The following is a 20,595-nucleotide window of genomic DNA, read 5'->3' as shown; positions in this document are numbered from 1 at the left end:
GACAATTTTCAATTTGTCCTCCTCCTGTCTGTCCCCAATCCAAGAACTGAGGTTCTTTTCAACTGGGCCATACTAAAGTCCCAGTGGCTGGACCAGGTTCCCAGTAGCCAGCACCTACAATGTAGGCAAAACAGCTGCACTGAATGATGTTTCTGTTCACGGTGGCGATATCAAAGTCATTGTAATTTTTGTAAATTTATTACTATAGCAAATTTATTCTTTTTTTTTTCTGTTATTTGTGTTTATCTCTATGCTATTGAGAATTTTTGCTATTTATTTATTTATACAACATTGTTGGCCCTAGGGCCTATACAAGTGAATGCGATTGAAAATGATAAAGATATTGTTTGATATCCGACAAAAATCAAGTGTTAGTGGGGGAATTCGACAATAGAGCTTGGGAGTTTGTTCCATTCACCAATGGTATGAGGAAAGAAGCTGTATTTAAAGCAGTCAGTGGAAGCAAAAATAGGTTTCAATTTAATTCCCCAACCTTTTTTGTCCCAACGCCCCCTTCTTCAAAATTTTTTTTCTCCCATCACCCCCAACGCAATCTAACCCATAGAATCCTATGTTATACTTGTAGCTCCCAGGGGGGTATTAACGCCCACATTGGGAATAACTGATTTAAGGGAATGACCGAGTCTTCTAGAGATGTAGGATGGTTTGGCTAAGATACCAGAGGTATCTATGTTGAATTGACCATGAAAATTTTTTATAAAATAATGTTAATCGAGTATAGACAGGGAGGAGATGAAGTTTGTTTTTAAGTTCAGACATGGAAACGAAAGATGACCAGCAGTCAAGAGCGAATCAGGTGGATTTATTTTGGATTGATTAGAGTTCGTCTATATTACCAGAGGTGTAGGGGGGTCCCAGATTTCAACGCTGTAGGAAAGAATGGGGGAGATATAAGTTTGGTAACAGAGTAGTCTGACATCCCGAGTGGAGTGTTTAAGGTTGCAGTGGAGGAAGAAAAGTTTGTCAAGACACTTCTGGTAAATGTAGTCAACATGTTTGTTCCAATGTAGTCAACATGTTTGTTCCAATGTAGTCAACATGTTTGTTCCAATGTAGTCAACATGTTTGTTCCAATGTAGTCAACATGTTTGTTCCAATGTAGTCAACATGTTTGTTCCAATGTAGTCAACATGTTTGTTCCAATGTAGTCAACATGTTTGTTCCAATGTAGTCAACATGTTTGTTCCAATGTAGTCAACATGTTTGTTCCAATATAGCCAACATGTTTGTTCCAATGTAGGTCGGCTGAGATGACACCGAGGTGTTTGATTTGAGAAACTTGGGATAATGTTAAATTATTGATGGAGTACGAGTATTCAAGACGAAGTAATTTACAGGTAACTTTCATGTGAACAGTTTTTGAGATATTGATTGGCATTTGCCATAAAGAACACCAGTCCATGATGGAAGCCAGATTATGTTGGAGAAGTTCTTGATCAGATTGATGGTGAATGATATGGTAAATTACACACTCATCAGCAAATAGTCTAGTGGTGCAGTTGAGGGATTCTGGGAGGTCATTGATGTAAATTAAGAAAAGCAATGGGGAGAGGATCGAGTGGACCGATCCTTGAGGGGTCCCAGATTTTACTGGGGCAAATAGGGAGTTATGATAATTAAAATGGAAAAACTATTTACAATGTTTTAAGAAAGCCTCCACCCAATTAAGTAATTGCACATTGAGGCCAAGGGATGAGAGTTTAAGGAGAAGTTTATTATAGTTAACTTTATCAAAGGCTTTAGGGAAATCTAGGAAAAGGATATCAGTTTGTGTGTTTTTATAAATGGTTCCCGAGAGGTCGTGGATGAAGAGAGGTAATCGAGAGAGATTGTCTAAAGCCATGTTGGTTGGGGAAAAAAGTTGATGGAGTCCAAGTGGATACAAATTTCTTTTGCTACAGTATGTTCGAAGATTTTACAGCCGGAGGAAGCGTTTGCTATTTGCCTAAAGTTAAGGGGATTGGAAAGTGGACCCGATTTGTGGATAATAGAAATAATTTTATTGATTTTCCAGTCGTTTCAGGGGGCAGTATTTAGTGAAACATTGAACAGGATTAAAAGATAGTCTGTGACTTCATCAGCACAGAATTTAAGAATAGAATTTGAGATGTCATCTGGGTAAACAGAATAGGGTTTCAGTTTTCAATAATTTTAGGATACCCTGTTTAAAGAAAGATATTGGGGGGCGAGTTGTGGATAGAATAAAAAAAAAAGAAGAGAATTCGGGAGGGGTCTATTGAGAAAACCAAACAGAATGCAAAATTGAATTTGGCAGCCAATGGATTGGATTTTGAATTTGCTGGCGCAAGGACCAATTTGGTCAAACTGCGCCAAAAAAATTACCATATAAAAAAAGAGAAAAATTGCCCCTTTGTCATGCCAAAAAATAAGACTGCACATGATAAAAAGCAACGTGAAACGTAAAACACTGATATGAATTGTAAAAAGCTATAATTTGTTATAAAAACCAATGGCTTTAATGAATTTAAAAATGTGAGATGCATCGCAATGGTCAGATAAAATGTAGTGAAGTGAGGGATAACTCTGACCAAAAGCGGTCGTAAAATGACGACGACGATGTGAACAAGTAAAAGCATGAACAATGGTCAATGGGCTTTAACAATGAGGACACTCGGGTTGACTCTCCCGTAATAGCAAATACTATTGTGTGATGCGACTGTGTCCGATGCGTAACCGGGCAAGCAGAACTTCCTCCTTTCGACTAGTCCTGCAGCTCGAACGCCAATGGCCAAGTGTGGGCTTGATGGCATATCATTTATTATTTACTTGAGTGTCCCAATGATCCTGCCAGCGGCAATGCATCACTTCTCGGAAGATTGAGAAGTGGTCACTGGCAGGTATCAAAAGGCTATTATCAACGTTGGTTGTTGTTCGAGCTGCGTTGTCTGCTTTTTCGTTGCCCGGTATTCTAACATGACCTGGTACCCAGTAGAATTTTACTGTGGTATCATGATGGATGAGATGATGCAGTTCGTGTAAAATAGCATGGATGAATGGATGAGTGTGAAATATACAGGAACACAGTGCTTGCAATGCGCTGAGAGAGTCACTATAAATGATGCATCGTCGGTGAAGTTTGCATCATATATGACGTAGAGCCTGAAGGACTGCGTACAGTTCTGCCGAATAAATAGATGGGGTCATTCCATTTCAAATCATCCGGCAAAATGCCAAAATGACACCCATAGTCTCAGATTTCAATGATTTTTTTTTATTTGTTGCATTTACTATCCCTATTAACCGTGTGAAATATTATTTGCATATCTCTAAAACTTTTTGAGAAAAAAAAATGTTGAAATTTATCAAAAACTAATGCAGATGACTTTTCCGAGGCTCAATTTTTAAGCGGCATTGTTTGAGAAAATAAATTATAACTTTTTCAATTTTCAATATATTCAAGTGAAATTTTCATTAAAGTGTTCACAAAAACATACAGAATATGAATAAAAATAATTTATACACTTACATTTAAAATTTACATGCAAAAAAATTATGTAAACTTTGTTGTTGTGGAATTTTTCGTTGGAAAAAATACAATTTATCAAAACATATTTTTAGACCAGAGGCACAGCAGTTACCAAAACAACTTTTATTTTAAATTTCTCCTAAATATATGAAGTAAAATACTGGAGGAAAAAAATAATGGTTTTTTGACCGTTAATATGTTTATTCCGGCTCGCGACACAAAATTCATCGAAATAAGACGGGATTGTTCCGATTTCAAATCATTCAACTAGATACTGAAATGCAACCCATCATTCCAGATTCCAATTATTATTTTTTATTTATTGCTTCTACCATGCAAAGTTTCATGTACATATCTCAAAAACTCTGAGAAAAAAAATGTTTTCTAACCTCACGAATGACGTCTCTTAGGATAACCCCATTCAAGCAATATTATTTGTGAAAATGTATCATAACTTTGCAGATTTTCAATATGAAATTTCCACTAAAAATGCTCACAAAAAAAAATGTAGATTATGACTAGGAAAGAAAATTTAAACCTTTGCATTAAAAAATTAGATTGTAAAAAAATCGTTGAAATTTAATTTTTGATTCTTTTTACAATAAAAACACAATGGCTCACCTTTGCTTTTTCATTTATAAAAGCTCTCCTGCTTTTCGCACAGCATATTCAGTGACATTGAACTATTCAGATTTTTTTCTTTGCTCCCCTTTCTTAACAGGGGCCAGAGTTAAAATTTTTGCAGAGTTAACATATTTGCTTTCTGTTTAATATCTTCATTAAGTGTGCTTTGAGATTCATTTTCTGGTAATTCTTCAAAAACCTTACAAACATTTGATTTTAAAGTGTTGCAAGCAGGTTCAACTTTCTTTTTGGCATTGTTTGACTTGCACTGTGGATCTACCCTATGAAGGTTAATTGGTGACTCTTCTATGTTCTGTAAAGATGAATTTATTTCTTCAAGTGCTTTTTGTTTAACAATTGACATTTTTCCAAGTTACTTCTCTACATCACTGTTCATCTCTTCACAGTATTCAGTTTCTTCACCTAATTTATTGTTGTTTTTATTCACTGTGCCTACAAGCATGGCATATTTTTTGCCCTGGAATTGATTTTGTACAACCATTTATTTCATTTATACATGAAAAATACAAGTTTACTATCCTTAAACCTTTTGTTATTTTTTTCTTACGACATTTTAAAGTATTAAAGTATGCTTTCGGATATATTTCATAATTTAAGAAAAAAGCTCTATGCTTAAACACACAGTAGATAAACGTTCAGAACTTGCTCCACTCCTCAATATTGATGTCCGATGGGCCCAATGATGTATCGGGTAACAGATTTTACACTTTTGCGTAACACTTTTTATGACAGTCAGATCCAGTTCTTTTTTCCAACACTATAAATTTCAAGTCTCTTTTCTGACATTTTACTTTGAATTCCAAAATGATATTAAATATTTAGCTCAAATGTAAATTGTGATATCATAAGAAAAATTTGCTAACCCTGGAGTAGGCTACTTTATGGAGCACATTCTCTGTCTTCAGCAAGATCATAATTGAGACTTACATCATTTGATTGGGGGTGGGGGGGGGGGGGGGGGCAGGCAGTTTAGTTCTAACACTTTTGTTTTAGTTTTCGCAATGAAGCAGCAGCAGTGACTTTATCATCACCTGCTGGGATGACAAAGTCTTATAATTAAATAAGACACCAGCTGCCTTCTGAAGGACAAAGACCAGTGTGCCATAGTTTATATCTTCACAGAAGCTATTATTTTTCACAATCATCATCACAACAAGAAACATCATATCTTATACATCACCACCAGGCATTATTATATACATTAGGTTTTCAATTCTACTCTCTTCCATCTGCCTCAGCTACAACAATTAGGTTGTAGCTGATAATTATTTCATTCTTTGTGATTTAATGCCTCATATGCCTCTATTTTTATCAGCAATTTTAAATTATTTCATGGGAAAAATATTATATTTTATACAATGTTTTAAATAAACATGGGGCTTGAGTTCAATATTATAATGTAGATTTTTTTTTTCACACAAGTATAACCATTGCATATTTATCATATACATTAAATATATGTTTATTAAAATATATGCTGTAAAAATCAAAGTAATTAAAAAAAATTTAACGCTGTTGTGGTAAAATAACTTCATAATTAAGCATGTTAAAAAACTTCAAAAATTAATCTATATATATGATTAATATTATCTGGATTTATCAAATACAAAATAATTCTTTATGCAAAAATATATCAGAATGCAAAAGTTTGTCTTTGTTGCATCATAAGAAATATTTATAGATAAATTAAAAGTGAAAATAATTATTTGGAATTTGCACACTTCTAAGAATCTGAACATGAAGGTTTTATTTGAAAAAATATTTTATTCACCCAAAACCTTTTTTTTTCACCAACTCCCATTTAACACATTACATGAACATTTCTAATTATTTCATGAATTCATTCAATCCTAGAATTTTAAAATTTATTAATTGTTTTGAATTATTGCATTAACTACTCATGAAACTTAATTTAGTGAATACTGTAATGAATGTATAAGTGTACATTAAAAATAAAATATAAAGTTCTTTTTACTAACCACGAATCATTATATTAAGTCAAAATGTACAAACGTAGTTAATGTTGTCATATAAGTACAATTGTGTTTTGTTACTCAAATGTATTAACTGTCAAAATAATGTTTACTTTTCTAAAGTCTTCTTAATATATTAATAGGATTAAACCTTAAAAAAATTGAAAATTCATGCTGTGCATCCAAAAAAAATGTTTCAAAAATTGTGTTAAAAATAAAAAAAATAATAAAAAAATTAAATTTAAATGACTTTTTTCCTCTAAGATTTACATTTTTTCTATTCATAATCTGCATTTTTTTGTGAGCATTTTAGTGGAAATTTCATTTGAATATATTGAAAATCTGCAAAGTTATGATATATTTTCACAAATAATATTGCTTAAATGGGGTTAGCCTAAGAGACGTCATTCGTGAGGTTAGAAGACATTTTTTTTTTCTCAAAATTTTTTTGAGATATGTACATGAAACTTTGCATGGTCAACAAGCATGGTAGAAGCAATAAATAAAAAATAATAATTGGAATCCGGGATGATGGGTTGCATTTCAGTATCTAGTTGAATCATTTGAAATCAATGAATTTTGTGTTGCGAGCCGGAATAAACATATTAACGGTCAAAAAAACCATTATTTTTTTTCTCCAGTATTTTACTTCATATGTTTAGGAGAAATTTAAAATAAAAGTTGTTTTGGTTGCCTCTGGTCTAAAATTACGTTTGAAAAATTGTATTTTTTCTAACGAAAAATTCCACAAAAACAAAGTTTACATAATTTTTTTGTGTGTAAATTTTAAATGTAAGTGTATAAATTATTTTTATTCATATTCTGTATGTTTTTGTGAACACTTTAGTGAAAATTTCCCTTGAATATATATTGAAAATTGAAAAAGTTATTTATTTTCTCAAACAATGCAGGTTAAAAATTTAGCCTCGGAAAAGTCATCTGCATTAGTTTTTGATAAATTTCAACATTTTTTTTTCTCAAAAAGTTTTAGAGATATGCAAATAATATTTCACACGGTTAATAGGGATGGTAAATGCAACAAATAAAAAAAAAATCATTGAAATCTGAGACTATGGGTGTCATGGCTGGGTGATTTGACATGGAATGACCTGATGGTAATAAATAAATAGATAAAAAAATGACAGCCATCTCTGAAGTAGAAGATGTATATTTATTTGAACTTCTGAGGGAAGTGGGACCAACAGATTTAGGTCTAAGGTAACTCCAGAATTTTGTTGAATTAGTTTTTAAGTAATGGGGTAAAAAACAAGAGGTATCTGGTCTTTTGGGTGAAAATGAAGTTTCTGAGGCAAGGTTTAAGCTAGGGTCGCATTTTGCGAAAAAAATAGTAGCCACTTTTGCAAAAATGTGTACAGGAGGTAAGAAATGAGTAGACATCCAGCCATCAATTTATTACATTAGCATTGTAGCATTTTGCTAAAGCTTTCCCCCCCCCCCCCATTTTCGTTTTTCTGGGAAAGGAATTTTTTATCCAGCTTAAACCATGTTCTGAGGTCTTGGGTGGAGGCTGAAATTATAAATTTGAGTGAATTGGATTTTAGTTTTATATTTGAAAGCAATATGCCGGATTTTCCTCTTTGGATAAATAATGTCTCTGGTGATCCACGGATTAAAAAAATACTTGAAAGGAACTTTTTTAATTGGAACTGTAGCTAAGCATTTGTCTATGATACTTTTAAAAGAGGTCCAGAGGGTGAGGATATTGTTAGAAGAGGATATAGATAGGAAATCATTGAAGTAAGAGCGAAGAATATTTTGCAAAGGTGGATAATTTGCCTTGTTGAAATTACGTTTATGGCGAGTTTGTAGGATGGGATGGAGTGGAGGAGGGAAAAGTTAATGACTGAGCAACCCTCAAAGATGGAAGTAGAAAGGATTGAAATTTGATTGGAGGTAGCGATAAGTCCTAAGGTAGAGCTGGAGTAAAAGGTGGTTCTTGTGGGTTCTAAAATGGATTGGACCAGGTTAAATTCAAGGAAGATATCTAAAACTTTGTTATTAATTCTGTGATTGCTGGACAGGAATTGCATATTTTTCCAGTCGATACCAGGAAGATGCCAGTCTCCGGAGATAATAGAATGTGTATTGAAAAACTTTTCAAGAATAATTTCCAGTTCAAAAAGGCGTAAGTCTGGAGAGGGAGGGAAATAGACAGAAAAGATGGCAAGTGAGGAACAGTTGGGTTGAAGCCATTTGGCTCCAACAATTTCAAGGTCGGAATCTAATAGAATTTCAGTTAAAGGGATAGAATTTTTAGAAATAAGTAAGACCTCGCTCCCCCCGAGAGTTTGTCTTTTTGAAAAGCATTGTAATCAGGTGGTAAAATTTCAAAATTAGAGATTGTATTATTTAGTCGTGATTCTGTAACTCCAAGAAAATGGGGATTATGGATGAGTAGGAATGATTTAAGAAAATCTGGTTTTTTTTTCAGGATGCGAAAGTTAATAGTTCCCAATTAAAAGGTATTTTTTAATTTGAAAGTTGTGTAGACGGAGAGGTTGCTCAGGGGAATAGCCTAAAGGGGACACCAAAGGGATATGGAAGGAGAGGGAGGGCAAGGAAAAGGGTTCAAAGGTGCGTCAGCGGGGGAAGATGGGGTGAATGTCGTTAATATTAGGATCCCAGACATATTTAGTGCTATTGATGAGTGCAAAATTGTGAATAAGTTTTACTTTAATGCCTTTGTCACTGAACTTTTGACTGGCTTTCCAAATTTGACCATGAAGTTTGTGTGTATTAGAGGCATTTTTTAGAATCTCGCTTTTGAGTTTAAATTTATTGAATTTTATTATGGAAAGTCTGCATCCACGAGTCCTTTTGGAACCTATTCTGTGACAGTGGTCAATCTCACTAGGTGAAATATTTATGGCTAGGTGATCGGAACAGCATTGAATGATTTTGAATTCGAGGGTGGAGGGGAACTCAAAGTCAGATTCTTCAGGGATATTTTGGAAAATCTAGTTGTCCCAGCGGGAATGGTCCCCTAGATCAATAACTTTAGAGTTCAGAGAGATTTGAGGAGAGGTCATAGACTTGGTTTGAAGTTCCTCAAGGGAAGAAAGTTTCTCCTCAACTGCACTAAGATGCTGGGATAGACCACTTAGCTGATGACTGAATGAGTCTTGTTTTTGGGCGAGGAGGACAAGTTTGTCAAGAATGGTTACTTGGGTGTCTTGAATATTACGGAGAATGGATGAATTATCCAAAGGAGTGGGAGTTTCAGACGAAAGATTTGATCTATTTTGAGAGAGTGTTGGGGGAGTGGCTGACCCTAGGACCAGGGTTCGATTCGATATCTCCTGCCAGTAATAGCAAATAAGCCAAGTGGGTAAAAAAGACAAGAAGGTGAAAAGGAAGAGGTGCTGAATGGAACAAATTCAAATGGCAGTTACATGTACTAGAGCGAAAAGGGTTTTTTTTGTTAAACACATATATATATTGAATAAGAAATTGATGGTGGAGCAATACAATAAATAGTAACACACTGTACATAAAAATTTCAAATGCTGGATATGGGATTGACACAAACAACTTTAAATATACATAAATTAAGCAGCAGTTTAGTATGAAAATGTGAAAGGAACTAACCTGTAGAAATAGACTTGAATATAGCATTGTTTTTGACAAAATGTCGATCCTGCATCGTGATAGTCCATGGATGGCGATGATTATATAACAGCAGTGAAACACCCACTTCGATAACGAAATCCAGAAGATGAGAGAGGAGGCCACTTTTTAGGAGGGGTGGTTTGGTGGCTCGATTCCAACTCGATCAGTGACATCATACAAGGCTTGTATCGGGAGGAGATGGTGGAGAAAAACCCAGCAAAGGCATGGCGAGTATTTTTTCCTCCCAGAAGTGAACAGTAGAGAAGAGTCTATGGCTCCTGCAGGTTTATCACCAGGGAAATCTGTAGAAATAGACTAAAATATAACATTGTTTTTGACAAAATGTTGAATGTAAATGTTGATCCCGCATATTTGTAGCTTTTTAAACATCCTCAAACATTAATTTTCTGAGGGAGGATCCCATGCAGGGTTCTTCAAGGAACTGCTACAAAGTACTGTTGTCAACAATTATTATGATGATTACTTTCACAAAACCATCATTCAGAAAAAATTGTAGGAGCTTAGCAAGTATGTTCAATAGTTTTGAAGGGGAGCCCCTAAAAGTTTTAGGGCCTCGTTTGTTTACGCGAGAAAAAAACACTTCTATTCCAATTAGAATAACATAGAAGAGACAGAGTATTTAAAAGAAAATTGATATTTCTATTCCATAAGGCATATCCTGAGTATGCAAAAGAGTTACATCCATTAACTAAATACTTTCCTCAATTTTACAATGCATACTTAAGAAATTAACTAACAAAAAAGCATGGGCGGAGATACACGGGAATAGAAGTGAAAAACATAAAACATAATTTACACAAAAATTGCCACGTTTTTAAGACAAATAAATCACACTGGTCGAATGGTCGACGCGTTTCGGCTCTTCAATGGAGAGCCGTGGTCTTAAAACGTGGCAATTTTTGTGTAAATTAAAACCAGGCAAAGTTACTCATTTTTTTGTGATAATAAAACATAATCACCAAATTAACCCTTTTTTCAACTCCAGAGATCACATAAAAATTGATGTTTGCCCATTGGTGCTTAAATTCATTTTGTTTCTAGTTGTGGGTTGGAAGGGTCAAATATCCCGAATCAATTAGGGATGCCCAAAAACTTTCACAAATTATTCTGGAATTGTTTCTCATTAATTCTGAATTTTCATAAATTTTGGAATTGTTTCTTTCTTTCATTGATTCTCAATTTTCTTCATTCATTGTGAATTATATCATTTAATAATTCTGAAATTATTTCTTTCAATTATTCTGAATTTTCATCAAATTATGGAACTATTTTTTTTTCCCATTAATTTTGGAATTACACTAAAACCTGTCTTTTGCGGACATCAGCGGGACAAAAAAGTTCGTCCGCAAAAGTGGCGAAAATGGTATATATATATATATACCATTTTTAGTGTATTTTCAAATGACGGGCCTGCCCCCGGGCCAAGTGATTTTTTTAGGCTCTACCCGACAAATTTTCGAAAATTTCAACTGGTTCTAATTTCTGAGACCTCTCTTCCCTTGAGGCCCGGGTGGCTCCATGTGTTAAAGACGGCACTGGGAAATTATTAATTCGCCGTAAAAGAGGGGTGACCGCATCTGAGGTGGCGTTTTTACTACATTTCTTTTATTACTTCGGGAGTAATAAAAGAAATGTATATTACATCCCCAAAATATAATTGGGGATCCCCAATGTTATATATATATATATTTTGGGGGATGTAATATACATTTCTTTTTTATTACTCCCGAAGTAATAAAAGAAATGTAGTAAAAACGCCACCTCAGATGCGGTCACCCCTCTTTTACGGCGAAATAATAATTTCCCAGTGCCGTCTTTAACGCATGGGGCCACCCGGGCCTCAAGGGAAGAGGGGTCTCAGAAATTAGAACCAGTTGAAATTTTGACCAGATAAAATGACGACGCCTCCAAAGATTTTCGGGGCCCCCGAAAATGTCAAGATACCCTGGTCCCCTTTTATTTTCGCACTGAGCCCCGCGTCTGGTAAAGGTGACTGCATATTCAGAGCCATGACCCCGTGAGGGGTCACAGTGACAGTGCCATGACGGTCAGCCCCCCCCCCCCACAAGGGGTGAGCCGACAAGGCTCCAGCCCCGGGACAATGTTCGCAATTGTTTTTCCTTTTTTATGCTGTAAATTCATCATAAAGGGGCCCGCGAAAGATCCCAGCCTAGGGGCCCTGCTCCAGGATGTGGGTGGGGGCATGTTTAGAGCACTGTTTTCTATAAATTTCACGGACTTACAAAATAAATAAATTTGGAAATTAACTGAAAAACTCACCAGAAATTGAAGAACAAAAAAATCCGATTTGTAAAATTAATTTTTCCTCTGAATAAATCCTTTCTCTGTAAAACAACAACACGGGAGGTGCGGGAGGCAGCAACGTCACAGATGACGCGTCTGGATTCGACTGCGCAGTAGAATATTTGCGATCGTCTGTTCCTATAGCTGTTCCCGCTCTGGAATCTGGCGGGAAACTTCAAGCCTTCTCATTGGTCATTAGGCCATCTTTCACATCCGGGAGCTCTTACTAATTTGTTTATACTGCTATGAAAGACAGAAACAAGGAGCAAAAGTCGTCTGCTCTCTCTCTCTTTTCTCTGACCGGGAAATTTCAAGCCCTGTGATTGGTGGATTGTTGGTCCTTGGGAGCCGGGGATTTTGAAAATTTGTTTATACCAAAGGAGCAGGAGGAGGGGGGGGGGGGGAGAGAGACAACTTAATACACCAGCATATTTCGTGAAACATTAAAACCAATTAAAAATTTCTTTTTTGTTTTAAATTTTAGCGAATTAATGAAAGAAACATCCTCAGTTTATATTGGAGTTCGCCTTTATCGGACCCAGGGGTGTATTAACAATGTCGTGGCCCATTTTAGTCCTGACTTTATGTATTCAGTGACCCAGAGCCACCCTTAGGGATGGGCGACAGGTGCGGTGGCATCGGGCCCCGAAATTTGGGAAGGCCCGCACTTGCAGTTTTAGGAGGGAAGAAAAATATACATAGCCTACATACATGCATGCATGAAGGTCATTCAAGTATTACGTCAGCATCGATGGGGGGGGGGGGGGGGGTTGAATGATACTTACGTGCATCAACCAACCTCTATAAAAATATGAAATACTAGCTGTAATACCCGGCGCTGCCCGGGTTTTCTTCAATGAGGCTTTATGAACCACGTGATATCTCCCTCTTTCTTTGAGGGACATGCAAACCGTGTCTAAAGATAACCAATATGGCGACGTCCTGCGCGACTCATGAAATAAGCAAATCTAAATTTAAAGAAACATAGAAATGAATAGTCCCCTCCCCCTTTTTTTTTGATGGGTGCTAGGTATTTCGATTCCCCCCCTTTGAACTTCAAATTATATATCTCTGCCTGTTTCAGCTTCCAAAAATGCTTAATTAAAGCTGTGGAATTTTTTCGATGCACTTTACGGGGCCCATAACTAATTTTAAAAACATCCTAAACTATATGAATTTATGCAAATAAATATCAAAAGACAATACGGAGACATTAATTTTCATGCTTGAGAAGATATAAATAAAAAGTTGAAATCAATGTTATTGCATGGATATCAAACTCAAAAGTAGATCCGGCTAATTACTTCATACTTAATTTTCTGGGCTTCGTATCTCCAAGCGAATTCAATATTTCAAAAATCGAGAATTTAATTTTTAAAATGATTGATGTGGCAGGAACCCCCCCCCCCCCACTAAATTTCCGTATTTATGCAGTTAAATCGGCAATTTTAATACTGATTTCTATGAGGATCACCCTTTTCCTGACCATCAAAGCGATGCTGATGATGATTATGACGTCTATTCAAAAAGACTCATTACTGAGAGTATTGAAAATGTGGCAAACCATTATAAAGGCATAAACTATTATACGTAACTGGCAGCGTTAAAGAAGCGACAAACCATTGTAAAGGCATATACACGTCTGAAACGCATTGCTAGGGAACCACGGTAACCAAAGTAAACGTTCGGAAAGTGATTGTTGAGGCCCAAAAACCATTGTTGTCGGACAGTTTTTTGCCCATTTGGGGCATTTGCCCTGGTCTGACGAAATTTTAAAGTAGCCTATCGTTCAAGTCGGGTCCCATTTGGTATATATGCAAAATTTGGCGACGATCGATCTAAAATTGTAGATTTGTATAGAGAACACACACACACACACAGAAAATCAATTTTATATATATAGATTCTTGATGGCATCTTTGCTGGGAATGCCAAAAACGAGAAAAGATTTTTCCTAGTTTGTGGGCACCTGAACTAATATTCCCCCCTTTTGATAAGTTCTCTAAACAGCCACTTTGATGGTCTCTAAACGTTTCATCGTCCATCAAATGATCTGGAAATGTGTCGCGGGTCGCTTAAGTGCTCTGGACCTGTGCAGCGCGTCTCTCAAATGATCCGTAAATATGCTGTGGGTAACTTGAGTGATGTAGAACTAACTGCACTGCGGGCATCCGCTGAAGTGCTCTAAAACTGTACAACATGTCATTTAAAGAATCTCTAAATGTACCACGGACCGCTCAAGTGATTGTCCTTTATTAATTTTCCTTCATTAATTCTGGAATTTTCTTTCATTAATTCTGGAATTCTCTCATTAATTTTGGAATTATCACTTTCATCAATCTGAAATTATCTTTCATTAATGCTGGAATTATTTTGGAATTATCACTTCATTAATGTTGAAATTATCACTTCATTAATGTTGAAATTATCACTTCATTAATGTTTAAATTATCACTTCATTAATGTTTAAATTATCACTTCATTAATGTTGAAATTACCTCTTTCATTGATTTTTTAATTATCTCTTCCGTTAATTCTATAATTTTTTCTTTCATTAATTTCAGAATTATCTCTTTCCTTAATTCTGGAATTCTCGCTTTCATTAATTTTGGAATTATGACTTTCATCATTCTGGAATTAGGGGAGAGTGGGGCACATGTGAACACTTTTCATATCTAGGACAGTTTCTCAATGCTCATGTGACAAAAATGATAAAAAAAACACTTTTAGCAATATTTACACCTTTATATATATTAAAGAATTTTTTCATATTTTTTAGAAAGAGATTTCTCTATTTTTAAAGGATTTTGGAAGAAAGGCGGAAATTGTTCATATGTGCCCCCCCCCCCCAAGGGGGCAGTTGTAAACATGCTTGGGGCACATGTGAACAAGCACAAATGCTCCCTATATTTCATTAATGCTGAAATTATCACTTTTTTTTTATCAATGCTTAAATTATTTCTTACATTAATTCTAGAATATTTTCTTTCATGAATTCAAGGGGAAAAAAATCAGTTTCTGCTATTACAGTAAAACCTAGATAAGTCATCACCACGTTATCGAAAAATTATGATGGCTTAAGCGGAGTGATGACTTAACAGAAGTGCCGTCAGTTTAATGTGCAATACTGTGAAAATCGTATAAATTTTAAGTAATATAACATTTTTTTTTAAATATGAATTAAATATTAATAAAATTTATGGATTGCAAAAGAAAAAATATACATTTCTTTTTTTGAGCTCTCATTACTTAACTTATTATGGTAAAATAAACAGGTACACTTGCACACTTTGATTTATACTAGCAATTTTTAATTTACACTAATCCCACTTTTCATTTGAGGGGACCTTGTGTAGGGGAAAACCATACATTAGAAGACCTCAACTTTAGAAAAATGTCTGGTTTTTTAATAAAGATAATTTGTTTAAATTTGAAGCCGTAAATTAGTGGGGCCTATGCAGAAATTAGGTCTAGCTCGAACAGTCCCCTAACGTATCAAAAACTTGAGTCGGCAAATGGTCTTGAGTCAGCAAACTTTTGTTCTTTGAACTGTTTTGTTTTTATACATAAGGCTTTTATGGTGACTTTTAAGCATATGGCAATGCTGTCAACAAGATTTTTTTTAAAGGGAACCATAAAATTAATCTGTTCCGCTCTCTTAAACTTTTTCATAGTGACGAGTTAATCGAAATTGGCAACGATTAAACGAGGGTTTAATAGCATTGTCGTCTATGAAAACTGGACAGGCTTGAAAAAAAATGATGACTTAACCAGAGTGACGACTTAACAAGGTTTTACTATATTTAAAAAAAAATTCTATACATTTTCGCTAAAGAAATGCATAATTTTGATACAATGTTGTGTGAATATACGGAATACTAAATTTATTATATTCTTAATAGCATACATATCAAAGTATAATATGCTCATTTGATCTTATTCTCAAGTTTTCTTGCCATAAAGCAGGGCTTTACAAATCCTGGGTGTCTGGTCACCATGGCAACTAGAAAATCTGCATTGGCACCTAAAATTTGCTTTATATATGTAATTATTCAATTACATACAATTACTCTGAACAACACAAAATTTTCTGATTTCGTGGCAGTGTGCTTTTTTAGCAAAGGAAGAGAAAGAGGAATGCTGGAAAAAACACTATTTAGGACCATTTTCTCTTGAGAAAAAAGTTATGCTCAGCTCCTAAGCAATTTGGTTAGCGAAAAAATATTTTTTTGATTTGTCAAGCCCTGCCATAAAGAGTTGAGTCTAATACTGTTATCATATGCTCATGGATTGAAAGAGAAAAGCATACACCCTATAAATTTTAGTAAAAGTATGTATTTATAAAAAGCAAAGCTTGGTTTATGACTCTGTCGCCTGCTATTAGAATATTTCCACTCTTCTGTTTCAATTTGATGATGTTTTAGACCAGTGATTCCCAATGTGGGCGATGGAAAGTTCCGGGGGCAGTAGACGCTACGGGTATAACATAGGATCCTATGGGTTTGGTGGTGATGGGAGAAAAAAAAAATTTCTGAAGGGGGCGTGGGACAAAAAAGGTTGGGAAACTTCCTATGTTTTAGACCATAAAATTACACCAGCCTTTGCTACAGACCACTTCTACGTAAATAACGCCTCCGATAAATAGACGCGACTCCGATAAAAAATAATTGTACAAGCTCTTAGTGATAAATGGGGAAAAGAACCAAAATCTTGATTTTACATCATTTATCATAATTAAAATTAGTTTGTAAAACAAAATTAACTCACACCTGTATTAACAAATAATAGTTTTTATAGTATAGAAATAGTAGGCAATAGCCTCGCTATCTCTATACTAAAAGTAATACACAGCGAAACCTTGATATAGCAATACTCTGTGTACCAAGAAAATATAGCATTGCAGAGGAATTTATCGTTATATCGAGTGTCATTGTAGCAAGGTTCCACTGTACAATAATCTTATATAACGATTGCCTCTACATCGATATCACTATCTGGTCCTGATTTATAGTGTTTTGATACACTCTATTTCTAATGATAACTCCCTTATAATGATACGTTTCTCTGGCCCTTTTGATTATCATTATACAGGCTTTTAAGAGTAGCATGGTTAAGTTATAAATTGTACAAAATCCTAGTTATTAGAATTCATGTTGAAAGTTATTAGAATTTATGCATACAAAGAGGGTGCAGGGGAAAAAATAGGTTTTTACATAAACCTAATTCAAAGTGCGTTGCAAGACTCAAACATTGATCGTGCTACAACAGTTTGTTTCAAAAATTCATATTTTTCTTCCTTTAATTAAGGCTTAATTCCATTTGAATGTTTTATAATAATTAATATTTAAACAACTATTAATGATTAGCTAACAAAGAAACTATTACTCTGCATATTAATGATCAATACTGAGAGGGTAATTGTATATACAAGGTTACCATTTTTATATTTACCAGTAAATACCTAGTTTTTACCATGTCCTGGCAAAAAACAGTTTTTACCGACAAAAACCCAACCCTGCTTTTATGGTGTGCATCCAACACTTTTACACGATGTGACGTGGTTATAAATAAATCTACCTCGATCACCCAAAATTTATGGACGTTTAATGTATTTTACATGAACGTGCAACAGGTAAAAACTTTGACTGACTTCTTGTGATTTCATGCCGGAAGATGGGATCATCTGCAATATTTCTTCACTGAAACGACCAATAATCATGCTCCCCAAAGCAGAATGTTTTACAATGTTCTGCAACAAGCCCTCAGCTGACTGAAAATGTTCTACGGTAAAAATTCGCATATACATAATAGCGTTTTTCTACACTATTCTTAAAATTCTTCCAGATTGTTCTGCAACAGCACTGGCTGTTCTGCGACATTTAGGCACATTCTGCTTTGGAGATCATGCTCACATAAAAACAAAAATCAGTTCTGAATAAGTTCTTGTAAGTTCAGCAGGGCAACTTAAACAGTACTTCAGTATAACGTTGCCTCTTGGAAATCTATCCTTTTTTGCACACAAGGGCCAACGGTTCATTGTCAAATTTGAAGAGCAACGTTAAACACTATTATAATGTCTTGTACATATCAGAGAGATGTTGGTGCACTAACCGCTCTTCGGGAGGTAAAAATGTGACCTGGGTTCATGTTGTCGCAATTTCAGTGTTGGAAATTGAACGAGAATGGCATCTGAATTCGAGCAGGAGGGCAGGTCGATAATGAGCGAGCAAAATTGGCTATTTATGCTATCAGGGACCTTTGGAAACTGGCGTTAAAAATGATAGGGTGAGTTCCATGGGCGGAGATACGGGAGGGGAGTGGGCGTGGGGGGACAATGCCCCCCCCCCCAGCATCAAAGGTGAAGTCGACTGATCTAATTAATGCATATATATATAGATTTTGTGTCGTTCATAAACTTCAATTGAATAATTACATATATAAAGAAAAGTTTAGGTGCCAATGCAGATTTTCTAGTCGCCATGGCGACCTGACACCAAGGAGGATTCGTCAAGCCCTGCTTTATGGCAAGAAAACTTAATAAGATCAAATGAGCATATTATACTTTGATGCGCATGCTATTAAGAACATAATAAATTTAGTATTCCGTATATTCACACAACATTGTATCAATTATCCAGTTCTTTAGGAAAAATGGAAGTAGTATAGAAATTTTTTTTTAAATACAGTAAAACCTCGTTAAGTTGTCACTCTGGTTAAGTCGTCATTTTTCTTCAAGCCCGTCCAGTTTTCATAGACGACAGTGCTATTAAACCCTAGTTTAATCGTCGCCAATTTCGATTAACTCGTCACTATGAAAAAGTTTAAGAGAGTGGAACAGATTAATAGTTCCATGGGCGGAGATACGGGGGGGGGGGGGGGACACCCCCCCCCCCCCCCCCAGCATCAAAGGTGAAGTCGACTGATATAATGCATATATGTATAGATGAATCGACAACAACACCATCTTGCCCCCCCCCCCACCACCAATAATGGCCGTGCACCCCCAGACTTCAAAGTCCATCTCCGCCTATGGTGAGTTCTGACTGCATTTTATGACCTCGTCTCTGTGCTTTGGGAAACTGCAATAAATGAGGTGGACAGGAACCGAAGAAAGCGTTTTAACCCTTTGCTTCTTCAGTCCTTCACATGGGTTGTCATCAGCTTTGCACGGTGTGTGCATTAGAGCCCTATACACATGTTTACAAATGGAATACACGCTTCAACTCAATTATTGTTAACGTCTAAGAAAATTTTTCTAACATCAAAACTGCTCTGGAACATACAATACATGCGCCAAGGCCTCAAAGCGATTCAATCTTTAATGAAATGTCCCAAAATAGTGGTTTTTTCCGAGTTTTTTGTCCCAACCTAGCCAAACACTATGGATACGAAACAAGGGCGTGGGGGGAGGGGGGAACTTGGGGTAGGGTCCGGTCTTCCCCCCCCCCGAAATGTGAGAAAATGACCGGAAAAAGGTGGCCAAATCTATTGTTCTATCACTTTGCCCCCCCCCCCTCCCCGAACGAAATATTTCTGGCTATTCCTGTTACGAAATATAAATTTTCATTATTGTAGAATGTTAGGTTATTATTATTATAATAAAACACTTGATAATTGAAAATAAATAAAAGCTTTTAACAAGGAAATGGAACAAATACCTGGCCGGCATTTATCGAGAGAAACACGAGCGTGAGCATCCTTCATGGAGCGTGAATAACATCCACTGTTTGGATTTGGTGTCAAAATATTTCGACGGTTTTTCGGATGAGGATCACGTGGAATACTTTCCTTCCGCCGCAGATTTGATTGCTCTTGCAGACGACAATGAATAGAAGAAATTTTCTCTGGAAAAATGAGAATAATTATTGGAATTTTGAGCATCTATTGCTATTTATGAAGCCTATTTTTTTTTATTAGAAGTTTCTTTTTTTCAGGTTGGTTAGGGGAATGGAAAAAATAAATGTGAATCAATCAAAGCGAAACGAAATATTCGGAATTCCCGAATCACCAAAAAAAACGAACTTATTCTGAAAATATTTCAAAACTTGGTGATGAAAACAGCTATTTCTGGTATTTTAAAAACTTTTGGTTAGTTTCGCCTTCCAACTGGCAATTTCTCCGTCATTTGGTGACAATGAGGCTTTTCGAAAAGGCGTCATAATCGTCATCAGCATCACTCTGTGGGACAAACACTGGATGATCCCATAGAGATCTTTTTTCTTCTCTCCTTCAATTATACAACGCCCCCATAGAGATCAATGTTAAAATTTCCGATTTTAACGTAGAAATGAGGAAATTTAGTGAGATTTCCGCCACATCAATAATTTTGAAAATTGAATTGAATTTTTGATTTTCGAAATATTAAGTTCGCTTAGAGATACGAAGCTCAGAAAATTAAATATAAAATAATGAGCCAGACCCACTTTTTTTTGAGGTGGATATATCCATGCAATAACATTTTGATTTCAACTTTTTATTTATATCTTCTCAACCGCGAAAATGAGAATTAATGTC

At 35.5% G+C, this 20,595-nt stretch overlaps 1 long non-coding RNA gene across 1 annotated transcript in view; it reads right to left on the bottom strand.

Moving 5' to 3' along the window:
- Positions 1 to 19,854, bottom strand: part of LOC149063783 (uncharacterized) — a 44,163-nt gene extending 24,309 nt beyond the window's left edge. Inside the window, exons 1-2 of the long non-coding RNA XR_016196095.1 lie at positions 19,740 to 19,854; positions 9,736 to 10,058 (exon numbers count right to left, since the gene is read on the bottom strand). This is a non-coding gene — a long non-coding RNA (uncharacterized LOC149063783). The remainder of the gene's footprint in view (positions 1 to 9,735; positions 10,059 to 19,739) is intronic.
- Between the last annotated feature and the right edge of the window lie 741 nt (positions 19,855 to 20,595).

This window comes from Pholcus phalangioides, unplaced genomic scaffold (assembly GCF_987345545.1).
Source record: "Pholcus phalangioides strain wild (caught in Gottingen) unplaced genomic scaffold, Ppha-v1.0 ptg000043l_1, whole genome shotgun sequence".
NCBI lineage: Eukaryota > Metazoa > Arthropoda > Arachnida > Araneae > Pholcidae > Pholcus > Pholcus phalangioides.
The sequence above is the reverse complement of the archived record's forward strand: the minus strand, read 5'-3'. Positions and strand labels throughout refer to the sequence as shown.